At 43.2% G+C, this 17852-nt stretch overlaps 1 protein-coding gene across 3 annotated transcripts in view; it reads right to left on the minus strand.

The window, feature by feature from the left end:
- The window catches only part of INPP5A (inositol polyphosphate-5-phosphatase A), a 447602-nt gene that overhangs the window by 42418 nt on the left and 387332 nt on the right, over positions 1–17852 (minus strand). The gene's annotated exons all lie outside the window — the stretch shown is intronic.

The raw sequence follows: 17852 nt of genomic DNA on the forward strand, positions 1-17852 counted from the left end.
CTGTAGTTCATTCTACAGGTTCTGAAGATGACAAAAACATTCAACTGAAAGCTTAAGAATCAACATATTGTTCCATTTAACTTATTGCACCATTGTTCTTGAGAACCAACACTTCAAGGTGTTACACCTTGTACATATAATTTAAATATACAGGGGTAAATATTCCAGTGGTATATTCCCACTGTTTGTGTGTAAAAACGCGCTTTTCAAAGGCAATCTTTCACAAGGTGGCTCTCGAAAGTTCACCTTCAAAATCATGCTGTAGTGTAGATGTAGCCAAGGTTTCTAAATGTTTGATAGTACAAACCATTTATGATAGATAATCTAACGCACCTGCTCACACATATGAGCTGCGTCTACACGTGCACGCTACTTCGAAGTAGCGGCACCAACTTCGAAATAGCGCCCGTCGCGTCTACACGCGTCGGGCGCTATTTCAAAGTTAACTTCGACGTTAGGCGGCGAGACGTCGAAGTCGCTAACCTCATGAGGAGATAGGAATAGCGCCCTACTTCGACGTTCAACGTCAAAGTAGGGACCGTGTAGACGATCCGCGTCCCTCAACGTCGAAATTGCTGGGTCCTCCATGGCGGCCATCAGCTGGGGGGTTGAGAGATGCTCTCTCTCCAGCCCCTGCGGGGCTCTATGGTCACCGTGGGCAGCAGCCCTTAGCCCAGGGCTTCTGGCTGCTTCTGCGGCAGCTGGGGATCTATGCTGCAGGCACAGGGTCTGCAACCAGTTGTCAGCTCTGTGTATCTTGTGTTGTTTAGTGCAACTGTGTCTGGGAGGGGCCTTTTAAGGGAGCGGCTTGCTGTTGAGTCCGCCCTGTGACCCCGTCTGCAGCTGTGCCTGGCATCCCTATTTCGATGTGTGCTACTTTGACGTGTAGACGTTCCCTCGCTGCGCCTATTTCGATGTTGGGCTGAGCAACGTCGAAGTTGAACATCGACGTTGCTGGCCCTGGAGGACGTGTAGACGTTATTCATCGAAATAGACTATTTCGATGTTGGCTGCACGTGTAGACGTAGCCATGCAGATGGATCTCAATTAATATACACATTTAATATTTATATATGCGCACGGAGTAAATACATGGATGTGTAAGTGTGCGATAGCTCAGACTGAAGAACAACAAGTTTTTCGATCTGATAGATTCATTTATGTGAGTTTGGCACTAATGTGTTTCCACTTAGCTTTCTTCTTGAGCCAAAATTCTGAGGTCTGGAAACAGTTTATCATAGTCCTTACTCTGGCAAACTGCTACACATCAATGGCAAAGAAGTGATTTAAAATTTAAGGACTGATGAATTTAGAATTATTAATTTTGATGGGTCCTTTTGCAAGTGCAAAGGTGCTTCAATACATTACTCATAAATCAGTGCCAGTTTTTCACCAGACTCATTTGCTTCCATGTTCCCTACCCATTGCCATTTTTTATCTTTAGACATGAAATGTTACAGAACAGCAATTGTATCCTTGTTGTATTTGTACTGCACCCAGCACAATGCACAATCCTTATTGGGGCCCTTGGGTGTCACCATAAGGTAAATATTTACTGCTACTGCTAACATGGTAGACCACTTCATTTAATAATGAAATAGAGACACTCATAAGGCAATACATGGCAGACATGTAACAACATCAGAAACACACACTATTAGATAACAGCAATGAAGGGTCCTGTGGCACCTGATAGACTAACAGAAAAGTTTTGAGCATGAGCTTTCGTAAGCACAGACTCACTTCATCTGATGAAGTGAGTCTGTGCTCACGAAAGCTCATGCTCAAAACTTTTCTGTTAGTCTATAAGGTGTCACAGGACCCTTCGTTGCTGTTACAGATCCAGACTAACATGGCTACCCCTCCGATACTTGACACTATTAGATGTCATTTTTCAAAGAAATGACAGAATTGTGTATGAGTAATATTATAACCAAAGTTAGCATTTGGCCAGAACACGAAAGAGAACATTTTTAGTTTTGCAAAAATTGCTGTGGAATCTTTATTGACTATGGTTTTCAGGTTCTTAGGCTTAAGTCTCTCATAAAAATAGTTCAGGTTGAACCTCTCTAGTCCAGCACCCTTAAATGAGAGAATTTGCTGGACCACGGAAAGTCAATATTGTCCATAGGCTGTGAATTTTTTCACATTCCTAAGCCACATAGCTAAGCCAACCTAATTCTGTAGTGTATAACAGCCCTAAGATAAGAGACAACACAGTGATTCAGATGGATGATTGGGAGAGTGCAAGGAAACAATGAGACAATATTAATCAGCATGAACTTGTGACTAATCTTTTTTAATATCATAATTAATACCATCATAAAACTTTATTCACATTGTAATAACTTATTTGTAAAATAATTGGCTAAAAGCAAATTACTTCTGGTTACTGGGTGTAATGAAGCCTCTTCTAACTTGAGAACAGCTGGACAGATTTCAATAGCGAAAAAGGAAGGGGGAGGGTATAGGAGAATGACAAAATATGCTCCTTTAATAGGATACTGACAACAAGAGCATTTCTAAAGCATCCTGGAATAGCCAATGTGTGCTTCATTTCAACAGCTGACATATGCAAATATTCAATGTACCCAAGCAATTACTAGTCCCAGCACTGATCTCTGTACAAAACTTGCTGTCACTTCAAGTGGAAATGTGTGTATAGAAAGATGGCAGGGTTGAGTTCTCACCATTTATTATAATGGCAGTGCTCCCATTCTGAATGTTGACACTATAAACTACACTTTCCATGGGCTTACAAGAGGGCTGTTAAAAGTGACTTAAAGCTTGGCATCTTGTTCAGAGTCCTGGAGAGAGTTGAGTTTTCTCTGCACCTTCCTTTATAGCCTTCTCAAGTGGAACCAGTGTGGATCAGTACCATGGTGAGCTGCAGAATCTGGGAAACGTGCACAGCAGTTGTATGCAAGAGGTCCACTCGGGTCCTCCTAGGTTCTACTGGGAAGCAGAGGCATAGGGTTGGGCTAGGCTGGTGAATCCACTGCCATGCAAATCCACTGGCTAGTCCCTCTTATGGGGATGCAATCAGTAAATGCAGAGGGGTTGCAGTTAGCTCTTCAGGTCCTGAGGCTGGAATGCTGGCTGAAGAAAAGCTCCCCTGCCCTGGTTCACGCAAGGCACTAGGACCAGAATTTTGGCCTAAGAGAGTACAGTAGCCCCTTGGGATACACGAGGGCTGCACTCCATGCAATCCTCACATATCTTGAATTTTGGGTAAGTCAGGAGGGGGGCTTGGACAGTGGGTTGGGGCCGAGGGGTTAAACCTGGGGTGAGTTACGGCTGCAGGAAGGAGGGGGGGCAGGAGGCTGGAGTTGAGCTGAGGCATGCAGGGGTTGGAGCCGGGTCTGCAGGGATGGTGGGCAGGGGGCTGGAGCCTGAGCCCTGTGTGCTGTGCCATAGACCGGAGCCTAAGCCCTGTGTGGGGCTGTGGTGTGCTGAGGGCTGGGAGCTGTGTGCGTGGGTTGGAATTGGAAGCCCCCCCGCGTGGGCTGGGTCTGAGCTGGGGCGGGGGTAAGGGGGCTTTGGCTGTCAGCTTGATAGCAGTGAAGCTCTGGGAAGGGGGTTTTAGCCCTCCTGGCTGTCCACAGTGGCAGGCAGCTAGCTGAGCTAAAAGCCTTCCCCCTACCTTCCCAGCGGGGTGCCTAGCACTGCTCTGGGAAGGCACTCTTAGCCTGCCTAGCTGACTGTAGCTGTGGGAAGCTAGGCAGGCTGATAGCCACATGTCTTCAAGTTGTGTGAAACTCATGCTAAAAAGTGAGTTTCGCACAACGTGAAGATACGTAAAGCGAGGGTTTGCTGTATTTACATGGAATACCACATTTCAAAATTATTGTGCTCAGACATTTAAAATGAACAAAGAATTTGAACACTGTTTAGCTAGCTAAAGAAACCACATCAGTTCTGCGGGCTTAGCCTTAAGAGTGAAAAGGTACCGTGGAAAAGGTCAATGTCCACAGGGACACTACTGTGAGCTGCCTTGGCTAAAATCACAGAAGTATGAACCCTTTATAACAGGGCAACTTAATTCAGTCATTGGAGTAGAACAACGGCAATTATTCATCAAGACCTGCAGACCAAAGTCAGAGCATTGTTAGATCAGAAGGTGATATTAGCAGCATTTATCAAATCCATCTGCAGCAACCACCAGAGAATTCACAGCTGTGAAAAGGAAATGAAGTTTCAGACAAAAAAAGGAGATGATCACACAGAAACGACCTTAGAAAATTAAAATATGTGAATTCTGGCCATAGTAACTCACGGAAAGTGGACACCGTTTAAAAGACTAATGGAAAATATAAGCTTTTACAATTGAGAGAGAAACAGAGAGGTAGCCGTGTTAGCCTATATCTTCACAAAACAAAAACTCAGTCCTGTAGAACTTTAAAAGACTAACAGTGTAATTTATCAGGTGATGAGCTTTTGTGGGATAGATCCACTTCTTCAGCTCTGGAAAATCCTGATAAAGGATAAATGAGATGAAGAGAATTTGATAAAAAAATAGAAAAAAAAAGCAAAATAAAAACTGACAAGTCAACTACATAGGACAGAAGGGTGGGGGAAAGGAGAAGAAAAATCATTTCTGCGAATGTCTATTAAGTGGGCTGCCTGAGAACGGACACTTCGCCAAAGAATGAATGGACACAAATCAGACATTAGGAATCTGAATACACATAACCTGCCAGTGAGCATTTCAATCTAGCAGGTCATAGCATCCAAAACTTGAAAGTGTGCATTCTAAAACAAAGAGAAAAAAGCAGTCAAGTAGCACTTTAAAGACTCACAAAATAATTTATTAGGTGAGCTTTTGTGCGACAGACCCACTTCTTCAGACCACAGCCATACCAGAACAGACTCAATATTTAAGGCACAGAGAACCAAAAACAGTAATCAAAGTTGACAAGCTAGCACGGCTCCCTCTCTGTTACTATAAAACAAAGAGACTTACAGTCCAGATCGCAAAGGGAGACATCTGAATTGGAGTTCCTTCTCAAATTTGATACTTAACACTTTTGACTTGAAAGGAATATCAACTACCTTATGCACTTGGGGAGTGATTCTGCAGTCCTTGCTCAACCTAAACAACCAATGATTTAAAATACAGACTTGGGGACATACTGGTCTCTCTGTCTCAGGCATACAACTCGGAGCTAGATTTGTTTAATCTGTTTACAGTGAGTGACTTTACAACTAAGAGTCAGTAAGATTGTCTGTGACTCTACACTTTGAACCTTCTTTAAATTTCTTCTTCTTAAAAGAGAAAATATCACAAGACTGTACCCAGCACAGGAAAAGTCTCTGTAACGTATCATGTAATGCTCTTATGACATGTCAATGTTTATGAGTCACACTTTTTGTATTTTAGTATGCCAGTGGTAGGAATCATAGAACACTAGAACTGGAAGGGAGGTCATCAAGTCCAGTTCCCTGCACTTTCAGCAGGACCAAGCACCATCTAGACCATCCCCGATAGGTGTTTATCTAACCTGCTCTTAAAAATCTCCAGCCATGGAGATTCCACAACCTAGGTGATTTAGTCCAGCATTTTGCTATAGTTCAGGCTCAGTGGGGCCATTTCATATTAAAGGCCAAAATCAGACATGAACCCAAATTATCAGCTTCCATCAAAATGTCATGGCAATAGGATCAATGAAATGCAGGGCTTGACAGGACCTTGAGAAGTCACTGACTCCAACTCCCTTTGCTGAGGCAGGACCAGCTAGACTTAGATCATACCTGACAGGTGTTTGTCCAACATATTTTAAAAATCTTCAATAATGAGAATTCCACAACATCCTTTTGAAGCCTATTCCCTTAAATAACCTTATAGTTACAAAGTTTTTCCTAATATCTAACCAAATCTCCTTTGCTGCAGATTAAGCCCATTGCTTCTTGTGCTACCTTCAGTGCACACTGAGAACATCATATTTAAAACAGCCCTTCACATATTTGAAGACTATTTACGAAGTCCCCTGCATCTGCCTTCTTTTCTTCAGACTAAACACGGCCAGTTTCTAACATTTCTTCTTAGGTCAGGTTTTCAAAATCTTTTATCATTTTGATTGCTGTCCCCTGGACTATCTCCAGTTTATCCACATCTTTCCTGACATGTGGCACCCTGAATTGGAGACTACTCCAGCAGAGGCGTCACCAGTGTCCAGGATGGGACAATTATCTCCATGGTTTATACATTGAAGCTGACTAGTCTTCAACTGACTCCATGTCTTCATTGTTTCCTCTTTTAAAGATAAGGTCTATGTACGTCCTCATCTGGTCCCTTGTGATCTCACTAGCACTGCATGAGTTTACCTGTAGGAAAAGGGCTTTGACGGGAACTGCCACTCATGAAGCTTCCCAAAGGTTACATGTGCAAGAGGCAAGGATCAACTGCTTGGCAGTTCCATGTGTGTGCACTGGCTCCAGGGCTGTCTCCCTGACTCCTCTGAAAGTTTTGCCAATGCGAAGAGGGCTGTGGAAGAGGTTAGGGCCAGGGTAAGCCTTAGGGAAAATGGCAGCTTGGATTAAGACACATTCTGGAGTGCCATGCTGGATTGTCAAACCTCCCAGTTTCACTGGGAGTCTCCCAGAATTAAGCTCTATTATCCAGAGGCTACTGAAGCCAACTTGGGTGATTTTAGGCCACTAAAATCTGGTGGTGTGCAGGGCTAAGGCAGGCTTCAGGCCTGTCCTGTCTCTGTGCAACTCCTAGAAGACGCTAGCATATCTCTGTGGTCCGGGGGGAGGGGAGACACGAGGGGGTTTCTGCACACTTTCCCAACTCTGAGCATCTACTGCACAGCTCCCATTGGCCAGGAACTGCAGACAACGGGAGCGGCAGGAGTGGTGCCTGCAGGCAGGGGCAATGTGTCGTGCCCTCCGTGATACAGCCCCATGGGCTGAAGGGACATGCTGGATGCTTCTGGGAGCAGTACAGGGGCAGGGGAGGCAGGGAGCCTGTGTTAGCTCCACTGTGCCACTGATTGGGAGCTGCACAAAGTAAATGCTACCAGACTGGAGCCTGCACCCTAAATTCAGTCCCACGCCCCAAACCTCTGCCCGGCACTTCCTCCTGCACCCCAACCCCTGCTCCAGCCCTGAGTGCTCTCCCAGAGTCTACACTCCCACCCCACGCACCCCTGCCGCAGCCCAGAGCCCCCTCCAGTATCCAAACTCCATTCCAGAACTTCAGCCCTGCACCCCCTCCTGCACCTTAACTACCAGTCTCAGGGTCAGCCTGGAGACTCCTCCTGCAGTCTGAATCTCACCCCCAACCCAGAGCCTGCAACCCCTCGCATACCCCAACTATCTGGGTGGAGGGCAGGGGGGGTGGAGTGAGCAGGATGGGACCTCAGAGAAGGGGTAAGGCAGGGGCAGCGCCACGGAGAGGTGCAGGGCTGGGGGCAGGGCAAGAGTTTTTGGGTTTCTGTGATTCAACCAGACTCATGGCTCATGGGACATCTGTGGCTTGAGCAGTTCCACGACCTGGCCCACATGCGGTTGCCAGCATGTGAGTTCCTGTGGCCCTTGGGGGGTGTGTTCTTATCTTTCCACCACCCTTGTTCCCCCATTGCAACCCTTCTCCCAAGTCTCCTTCCCTGAGGGAGACAGCTTCAGGGGTTAACGAAAGGCCTGGCACAGCAGCAGCAGGGACTGGGCAGCACGGGCTCCCAGGGGCGTTAAATCGCTGAGGGTGGCGGGTGGAGCTAGTGAATGTGTGTGTATGAAGGAGCACATGGAGACTCCCCTCCCAGAGCCACTGCCAGAGGGGGACGCCTGCTGGCCCACTAGGATGATTTGAGGACTGGCACTGGCCCTAAGGTAAACTGAGTTTGTGACCCTTGGATTAGACACTTGGCAGCAGTAGCCCTGCACCTCTGTGGGCACAGCATTGCTCCCTTTTCTCCTGGCATTCGTGGGGTTCACATCCCCTGCGCTCCTGTCCTCTGGCCCCTTTGCCCAGCCTCTGAACTTCCGTCCTGCCTGTGCCACCAACCACAGCCCTGCACTGCCAGCACGCCCCGCCCGCCCAGTACTCTCCATCCCCTTATGCCCAGCAACAACCCGTGCCCAGGGGCCCCTTACCCAGAAATCTCCATCACAGAGCCCTATGCCCAACGCCCTTCTGCCAACAGACTGCCTATAATGCCCACCCCCCACTCCCCATAGTCCCAGCACTTCATAACAAGGACAGCATTCACCATAAAACAATTAAAAATTCAGTGCACAATATTGTAAAACTTCAAAATTCTGCAAATTTTATTTGTTGAGACATACAGATATATGTGGAAGCTCTGCATAACAGTGGCAAACACAGGGCACTAGCCACGTGGAGATGAAACATCACCATGAATCCTTCCTCCTCCCTTCCCCTCTTAGGATTGGAGCTTGTCATTGAGATACTTCTGTGTGCTTGGCAAAGGCCACAAGGAAGCGATTTACATGATGGCTGTGATGTCAGCCATGACCCCAAATCCATCCAAACCACAAAAAAGAAAGAGCTGACACCAGTAGCAAAAGTCCAGCCCTCCTCCAGGACCTTGCCTGCCACTGCTCTGGGCCATCATTTCCCAAATGGCCTTTCATTCTCCCTAAAATAGAGCTTCTCCCTCAGCCTGAGAAGCACAGAGATGCTTGGGATGTGCAGTCGAATAAGAAAAGGAACCAATTCACCAGTCCAGTTCCTGTTCTGCCTTCGCCCCACCCTGCCCACTTCCTAATGTCTCTGCCTGGCTCTACCCTGAAAGCTCCCCCACACTTTCCAGACACTCCATCAGGAGTGGAGAACCCCGCCTGTGGTCCGGTTCCAGACTGTGGTTTGCCTGGATCTAGAACCCGTGGCCTGAGGCTCCCCCTCCATGGCATCTGGCCCATATGTAAACCTATGGTAGAGACCATCCTTGAATTGAGGGGCTGCCGATGAAGATCTCTGCTATTGACTGAATACTGATGAGTGTGGGAGAAAGTGGGCCGGACATGGGGTTAGAACCATTAAAGTCAGACGGTGGCCACATTATATGTACATAAGGACAATTTTATGAAACCAAATTACATACACGATTGGATTTTCAGTTATTCACAAGGACAGCCATGAGTAGCAGTTTATTCCAGATCGTTGAAGAGCTACTGCACAAGACATGTAGAGCAGAGCCAGCCACTGAGATCCACATGATACATCATGACTCCCTGACAGCCATTTCATACCTAAGTAGTACACTAGATACTGTTTTTCTTAGTCCTGCAGCCTGCTCACAAACCTCTCTATTGGATTATTAGTAACAAGCACTATGCTCAGCAGCATACTACCAGATCTGCTGTCAATATCCTGTTCCCCTTTGGACAGGATTCACTCCTTATTTTATTCTGGGATATGTTCAAAAGAAAGTGCTTCCGTTCAGAACTTGAATTTTGGCATGTCCTTTAAGTAGGTCTCTCAAACAGTGGTTCCCAACCTTTTCAGAACACAGTAAACTTCAGTGAGACATTTCCATGTCACACCCACTTTTTGCAGCTGAATTGACTGCTCATAAATGTCACATTTACTAACCCCAACTATGGCTGCAGTCCTCCTAGAGAGGTTTGCAACACAGCAGTGAACACAACAAGCTAAATAAGGATCAAATGCATTAATGTTTCAAATCCACGACAGACTACACTGTCTTACAGCGAGCAAACACACATTTTCAAAACCTGCTCAACGCCATGCTAGGGATGGTGGGCAACCAAGTAACCACTGACAGCAGGCTCCCCTCCCCTGCCAGCCTGATGGAGCCAGGACATGGCATTTAAACCATGTTCCCGCTCCAACAGACTCCTGCCCTCTCTTCCTCCCTCTTGCCAGAGCACAGTAGGGCAGCGTACCCCATCAGCTTGTTCAGGCCAGGAAGCAGCATTTCAGCTGCCTGCTGATGCAAACGGGGTCCCGCTGGGTTGGTATTTCCTCTCACGGTGGCTTTGCAAAAAGTCACTGAGGGAGGGAAACTGACAAACCCTGCACCAGCTGAGACTCAAGCAGCAAAGCCCAGCTGGCACAGATTCATCAACTTTCTCCCCCACAGTGGCTCTGCAAAAAGCCAGAGCGAAGGGAAATTGACAAAATTTCACCGCATTCTTGGACAGTTCTCACAGCACACCAAACCATGCTCTAGCTGGTACTTTAAATTCTCCCTTCCCAAGTCCCTTAGCTGAGAGTTAAACAAAGAATTTTCCAAGGTATTCTAAAAGGCAGTCTGGCCACTTGCATCTTTTAAAACAGAGGCAGAAAGCAAAGAGTACAGAGCCACTACAATGGAGTCAGTACTATCTACTCCACTGCATACAAACTAGGTGAGACTTCAGTTTTTTGGCTACTTTCCAATACCCATCAAATTGGGCAAAGTTTGAACAGCCCTATTCTAAATCCTAAAGAAGTTTAGTCACAAGTACATATCCCTTAATCTAGGTAGCTGCTGTTGAATATACATTTATTACACTAACATTGCAATCTTTCCAAATCAGGCCCAGACTCAAAATATGCATATCTGTGCTTAGCTTGATTTCAATAAGATCCTTGTACTGTAACTGACTCCATAGATCTCAGTGACTTTATGGAGCCCCTTGATTTCCAGCAAAGCCTTACTTCCATGAATAGTCCTTACAAAGCTGCTCGCTGGAACAGACACTAAGATTATCTATACTGTATTGTAACACTTATCACAGCAATTCAAATGCACTGTATTTATATACACAGAGAATAGCCTTACTATATGTACATACCCAAAACCCAAGTCTGACTAGAAACTAACTTCCAGAAAAGATTTATAAGTAGGATATTCCTAATTAAAGTTTGATAAATTCACTGTACATGCCCATTAATTTTTAACTGTTTCTGGTAATAAAATACACCATGAATTCGTAACACTAGGAAATTAGCACTGTGGAATATACTATGCTGTACATGTGGATTTGGATACCACAATTTGATACAGGCATAACAATGCGGAGGCAGAGGTGAGAATGTGCAGAGAGTTGGGAAGTTGGTTTAGAATGAATAGAGGTACAAGACAGGGAGATCCGATATCATAGAGTATTTTCATCATGCACCAAACAGCAATGGATAAGATCAAGGAAGAGGCAGAAGGGATATCTGTGCATGGAATGAGAATTAACAGCTTGAGGTTGGCGGATGATATAGTTTTAACTGAGGAAGATGAAGAGAAGTTAGCGAGAACGGTGCAGGTGCTAATGAGGAAGGGAAGCGGTACGGACTGATTATGAACATCAATAAAATGAAGAAAATGGCTTTTGTAGATAAGGAAACATGAAGAAAGATCAGTCTAGCTGTGATTGAACTAGAGAACCTAGAGAAGTTCACATATCTGGGGAGCAACATGACACAATCTAGACTGTAAGAAGGACATAGTGACTAGAATAGTGAAACCAAGAACAAGTTTGAAGGCAATGGGTAAGATCTGATTATCTTAGGAATGAAGCTAAGCACCTTGAAAATATGTGTATTCAACAGCATGTTGTACAGATGTGAGACATGGATGATAACAAAAGATTTGAAGAGAAGGATATTGGAATTCAAGAGGAGTTGTTACAGAAAGATCCTGAGAATAGGATGGATGCAGAAGGTCTCCAATGAGGAATTAAATAGGAAGATACAGCTGAAAGAGAACCTACTGCAGAAAATTACACAATTGAAGTTACAGATATTTGGACGTATCTACAGAACAAATAATGAACAAAAAGTCAAGACCCTGGTATTTGGATGGCTTGAATAGGTAAGGCAGACCCCACAGAAAATGGGTAGATGTCATAGTATATTGGTGCAGAGCTAATCTACAGAAACTAAGCCACTCCACACTGGACAGGGAAAGATGGACACACATAGTGAGGGAGGCACTGGACACCAATGGGCACTGAGCCCATGACTGTTGATAATGATGATGATAATGATAAAAATGTATGTGTGTTTGTGTGCATACACACACACACACACACACACTTTTCGGGATATAAAAATACACATTAGCTGAACAATGATTTTGGCTCAGATTCTACAATCTTTACTCAGGCAGTATTCCGATTGTTGTTACTCAGAATTTTAAGGCCTACAGTATTGGGCTTTCAGCGTAATCGGATACAGTATTCCCTATAAGCTGGACACTTTCTCAGGAGAGAGTCAAATGATGCTTATCTGATTAGCAGAGAGCCCACAGCTGGGTTTTCTTGTCTACTGCTGATTCACATGCCTTCGTGCATAAGAAAATTATTCCACAGATGGATGGAAAAAATCCTCACATGGATGAAAAAGATTAGAGGAAACGTTGATCAGGTAAATACAAATGTTCTTCTGTGTGACTGAATACAGTGTTATCTTACATGCAATCAATTTTTTTTAAATTACCCAGTGCATCAAAATATGTCAGTTGAATTCCACTGATTATGTACCAGAGCTCAGACTCCAAATATGGACACCAGGGTGCCCCTCGTTTGACTATACTAATCCAAGGAGAGATGGAATGCTTTAGAACTGTATTCAACACAGCTGCATGTACACATCAACTGAGTCTTACATATAATGGGGAGAACAGCAGGGTGGGGGTTCTGAAAGCAACTCTACAAGAAAATCATTCACAAATATGGAACATCAATTCTGTGCTGACGGAATACCTGACATATTGCAGAGAGAAACATATTTTAATTGTAGAATGCAGCTTCCTAAACATATATTGACTTTACATTTGTTAGTGGACTGTATTGGTCAAATCATTAGGTTTCCTCCCTCCATTTTCTCCCATTCTGGACTTTTACAACCCATTCCCCTGCATACCAACTGAACAGAGAGTTGAGCTAACAAAAATAAAGTAGGTGAATGCTGTTTTCAACTAAAAGTGAGTTGCATTATCTCACTTTTCCATTTATATTCTGTGAAAAAGTTACCTCAGAGTACAGCTTTAAATTAAGAAGATTGCTTTGACAGTTGCAGGTGTATAGGTTCCCTTCTCCCTCAGTCCTCAGCAAGTGTGATTCTGAGCAATCAATTTCCTTTCTCTATCTTAATTTGCCCCTTATACATCATATTCAAGATTTTATCTGGACAGGGGGTAGGTGGCTCAGTGGATAAACCTCTGCCTTTTCACCTCTGGGATCATGGTTCAAGTCAAATCCTGATGAAATGCATTTGATCGTCCTAATCTAGTTCTTAGTGGACAGCATTCCCATTATCTTTAAAAGGGTCAGAGCCAAGGCCATGGGGAAGAGTGCATTGTGCTATATCTTGTCTGTTGATTAATACATTTTCAGTGATGCCAGTTCCTTAAGTTCATGAGCACACATATTCACACAAAAAAGCTTAATAAAGGTCCCTTGTGGATTAAACCTCTCTCTCACTCCCCACAAATCCTTTTAGGATTCCCTAGGAATATTTTAAAAATTAGCAACTGCTGATCCCTTTGAAAAGATTAACACCTGCATTAAGAAAATCTCAAATTAATTAACACAATAATTACTTTAAATCCTTGTTTGACATATGGAGAACACAATCTTTATAACCCGAACCATTTTATAACACCTTCTAGTTCTCTTCCCTCATGTACAATATGTCATCTAAAAAGGACTTCAGATCAAAGGGATTAAGTCCTGAGAAAGATCTCATGTGTTGTACACAAGATAGAAGGCAAGATAGCTAGCTGAAGTACTGATTACAAGAATTTTTCTCCATTCTCTGTAAATCGTTATTTGGGATCTGCTGGAGAAAGTGGGCATTTGACAGTAGATGCAAACAAAACAAAAGCAATACGGACGTGACTTTCATTTTATCTTTTCCCATCAAAAAAGCACAGTAAGAAGAAATACAAAAGCACCTCCCTATCATGGTGTCCGAAGGCTAAAAGTTATTGGGCTGTACCTGAACTACAGAAGGGAGACAGCAGAGCTGCTGCAGCAGACTGCTGCATGAAATATGTGAAAGCGTCTGAAAAGTGGCAGGGCGGAGATAATACACCACCACCAGGCAATCTTAGAATCAGGTGAGGGTCTGTTTTGGACCCAGACACAAATACTCGGAAGAACAATTCTTTATGACTCATTCAATTGGCCTAGGATCACCAGATTGCAATGTACTCTGATTTTATCCCTACATGCCTCTACCATGATCCTGATGCATCTCTGATGCAGGAAGGAGACAATGTAAAGACAGCCTAGGATTCCCTCGAGCTACAGCAGTCTTAAATCTCCATTAGATCTCTTTGATAGTAGCACAAGTGACTTATCTCAAGGAAGGATTGAGTCCTAGGTCCCAAAAGAACAGAGTAGACAGAGAAACAAGTCCAGACAATCTTTTCATGAAGATGCAGCAGGAAAGGAGGACAAATATTATACCCATATACCCAAACATTATACCCATAGAGTCAGATTACAGCTTCTACAAGCAATAGATGAGATAGCTCAACAAGATCACCAAAACCCTGCCCTGCTCCCATTGAAGTCAATTGCCAAACTATCACCTAGCTGCAGTGGAGGCAGGATCAGCCTCAAAACTGTTGGAATAAGTTGATTGAAATCTCTTACAGTGCAGTAATGGTCAAATTCATGAGGACAGAGTCTGATTTTGCTGCTGAAATAGTTCATGAACATAGTTTATGTGAAATATATGAATGTCTGAACCATTTTTCATTGTGGATAAAGATTATAAAATATTTTAATGATTTAATCATTCTCCTGCAGTCATTAATAGTTTTTACATTCCTGCTATATATTTATTTAATTGGCTGCTGAACTGGCAGCATTTAATTAATGGTACCTTTGCACAAATCAATAACAATTATGATTTTTTTCTTGTTAAATAATTAATTATCCTTGAATTGTTTTTCTTTCTAACGTTTTTCAAGTTAACAGGAAATTCCTGACAGAGCTATCTTGTAGCAAATAATTAGTTATATCCTGAATTAATATAAAGGGTTTTAAGTAGTTTGAAAATTTATGGAAAAAGTGAAAATTTATTTAAGAAACCTCTGAATTATGACATTCACCTGAATATGTTGATCGCATGATATTGTTTATGTTTATCATTATAAAATTGGCAAATCCAAATATACAGCCAAGGTTTTTGGCTGACTTCCCCACACATAACAGTACAAAAGCCAGGAATGCTGCACTAGATCATAGATCCAAGGGTGCACAGTGGCCATAAAATGGGCTTTAACGAGCCATCTGAAGTATCCTCCCACACTATAAGCTCCCTTCTATTTAAGTATGTTGGGAAGATAACCTGAGGGGGAATGGCTAGAGGAGCACAGAACTCTAACAATCCTCAGCTAGCGTAGTGTTCTCCTGGAGACTGTTACTCACCGGCACAACTTAGAATAGCCCCGAAGCTTCTTAAAGTCCTGATGTTTCTCTGAGAAGAACTGGTCCCACACCAGCCTCTGGATCACGAGGATATGAAGGATTGTACAGGAGAACTTGTCTGGACTTGAAAAATCAAGCTCAATTCTCCCGTCAGGTTGAAGCTCTCTAATCTTATTTGGCAACATGGGTAATCTAGCATGATTTTAGTCAGCCAGAGAACAACTTATCATTGGTTTGATCAAGTTTCCTGTGATCCCGTAAAGTTTGTTTATGGCCAACAGCCCTGACTTTCAGTGTTCTGTGCTGTTATATAACTCTAGTTTACCCCTACATGTCTTCTAAGGCCCAATGTGGAGTGGAAGTGTTGGTAATGCTGTTGGACAATATTGACTTCCTGTTGTTCGGCATATGCTCTCATTTGGCACCGGTCATGTCCCCAGGGTGCCGGACTAGAGAGGTTCAACCTGTACTTTCCGATGTCCATGCAAATTCACTCCCTGTGTCTACATGAGCCCCTTCCTTTCAAAAGGGGCATGTTAATGAGCAGGCTTGAAAGATGCTAATGAGGCACTGCAATGAATATGCAGTGCCTCATTAGCATAATGATGGCAATTCGAAAGTGCTTTAGAATCGCGTGCCGCTCGTGGAGACAGGACCTTACGAAAGGACTCCCCCCCAGTTTTCAAAAGCCCTTCTTCCTATCTCGTGTTAGGAAGAAGGGCTTTCAAAAACTGGGGGGGTCCTTTCAGAAGGTCCCATCTCCACGGGTGGCACACAATTCGAAAAGCTGCCACCATTATGCTAATTCATTGCAGTGCCTCATTAGCATCTTTCCAACCCGCGCATTAACATGCCCCTTTCAAAAGGAAGGGGCTCGTGTAGACCCAGCCACTATGTTTGGGAATTCACAATTAGAGCCAAGTTCAGCCTCATGTATTTCATCCTTCCTATTATTTTCTTTGTAATACAACCATTGTAGCACGTAGGCTCTGTAGCTCAGACAAAGTCAACGGAATTATACCAGAGCTGAACTGGGTCCTTGAAGTTTTAGGAAAAATATACTACTAAGATACATTACATACTTAAGGTAGATTTCACTTCATATTCTAAGATAATTTTGCATTAGAGAGTTGACATAATTTTTCTCTTTTTTATCTTACTGCATCTCTCAGTAAAGCTGCTATCTGCACTGATCTTTTTGAACAGAATGTTACTGAAGAGCCTTTACTTACTTACTGTACATGCCATTTTTGGGGAAAGCAGAGACAGTTGTTGAAGTTTGGAAAATATTAGACCTGAAATATTTCAGATCGGAAATGGCAGAATTTCTGCTGAACTGATAATTTGTATCTGTTTTAGATTTTTCATAAATATGATAACCATTTCTACATCTATCTTAAGGACCCTTTTTGTTGATTACAGTGTAAAAAAGACAGAATAATTGTGCATGGACCATGATAAAGTAGCCTGTTTATAATAAATATTTGTCAGTTCTTGTCACATCTGCACACATTCCACTGTTACTGAAGAGACACCACACTGATAAAAAAGAGCTCAGAAAATCAATGGATCTTGAGCTAAAGCAGTTGCTAAACACACAGAAAACATCTTTATCCAACAGACATAGTGATGTGAAAATTCCCAAGCCTTACATCCGTATAGCTAAGGAAAATTTAATCTTCCCAAATACTCATCAGGGCACTCCATCCTGCAGACCTGACAGCCCCACTTATAATTAATTATACAATTTCGATGGGAATATCGACTAAACAAAGCTATAAATCATAGAAAAAGTCAATAGGCATGGACACATTCAATCATGTCCCGACCAATGATTACTACTCTTAAAATACAATAATTATTTTCAGGAGCCAGCTTGAATTAAATTTCTGTCAGATGGGTACAAGACCGCTGGTTGATGAAGGATGCGATGGATTTTTTTGGTTGAATTCGGCATAGGAACATTTATCCTTTTAGATAGGTAGTTTGTTTTTAGTGATCATGGTGCTGTGTGTTTAACTAGACCATGAAGATTAGATTATCTCCAATGGCTCATTATATCGTTTATCTTTTTCCTTCCATGCTTGATCGGGAAGATTTCCTGCTTCTCGGTGCGTGAATGAAATGGCAGTTGATTTTGAAATGTAATATGTGAAAGTATGATGTCTGTATATGACTTTGTATGCAAACATGAGCGTGGGCATTTTGTCCATGTATCTGAAATTGTCCAAACTGTCATTTGAAATGCCCCTGGTATATTGTGAATTGCAAGGAAGGGGAGTAACTTTGTTCAGCAGATAAAGCTGTATTAAAGGAAGAATAAAATTACAAAATTTCAAGTTGATATTGAAACGGGAAATAAAACAGATACATGTAGAGGGATGGTCATGTCTCTTTATCTGTCATATGGAACTGCAAACGGGACATGGAATTTTTAATGAGATAATATAAAGAAAGGTAGTAACAAAGCACTGATTGGACCAAATGTTTCAAAATGAGAAAAA

This window comes from Carettochelys insculpta, chromosome 7 (assembly GCF_033958435.1).
Source record: "Carettochelys insculpta isolate YL-2023 chromosome 7, ASM3395843v1, whole genome shotgun sequence".
NCBI lineage: Eukaryota > Metazoa > Chordata > Testudines > Carettochelyidae > Carettochelys > Carettochelys insculpta.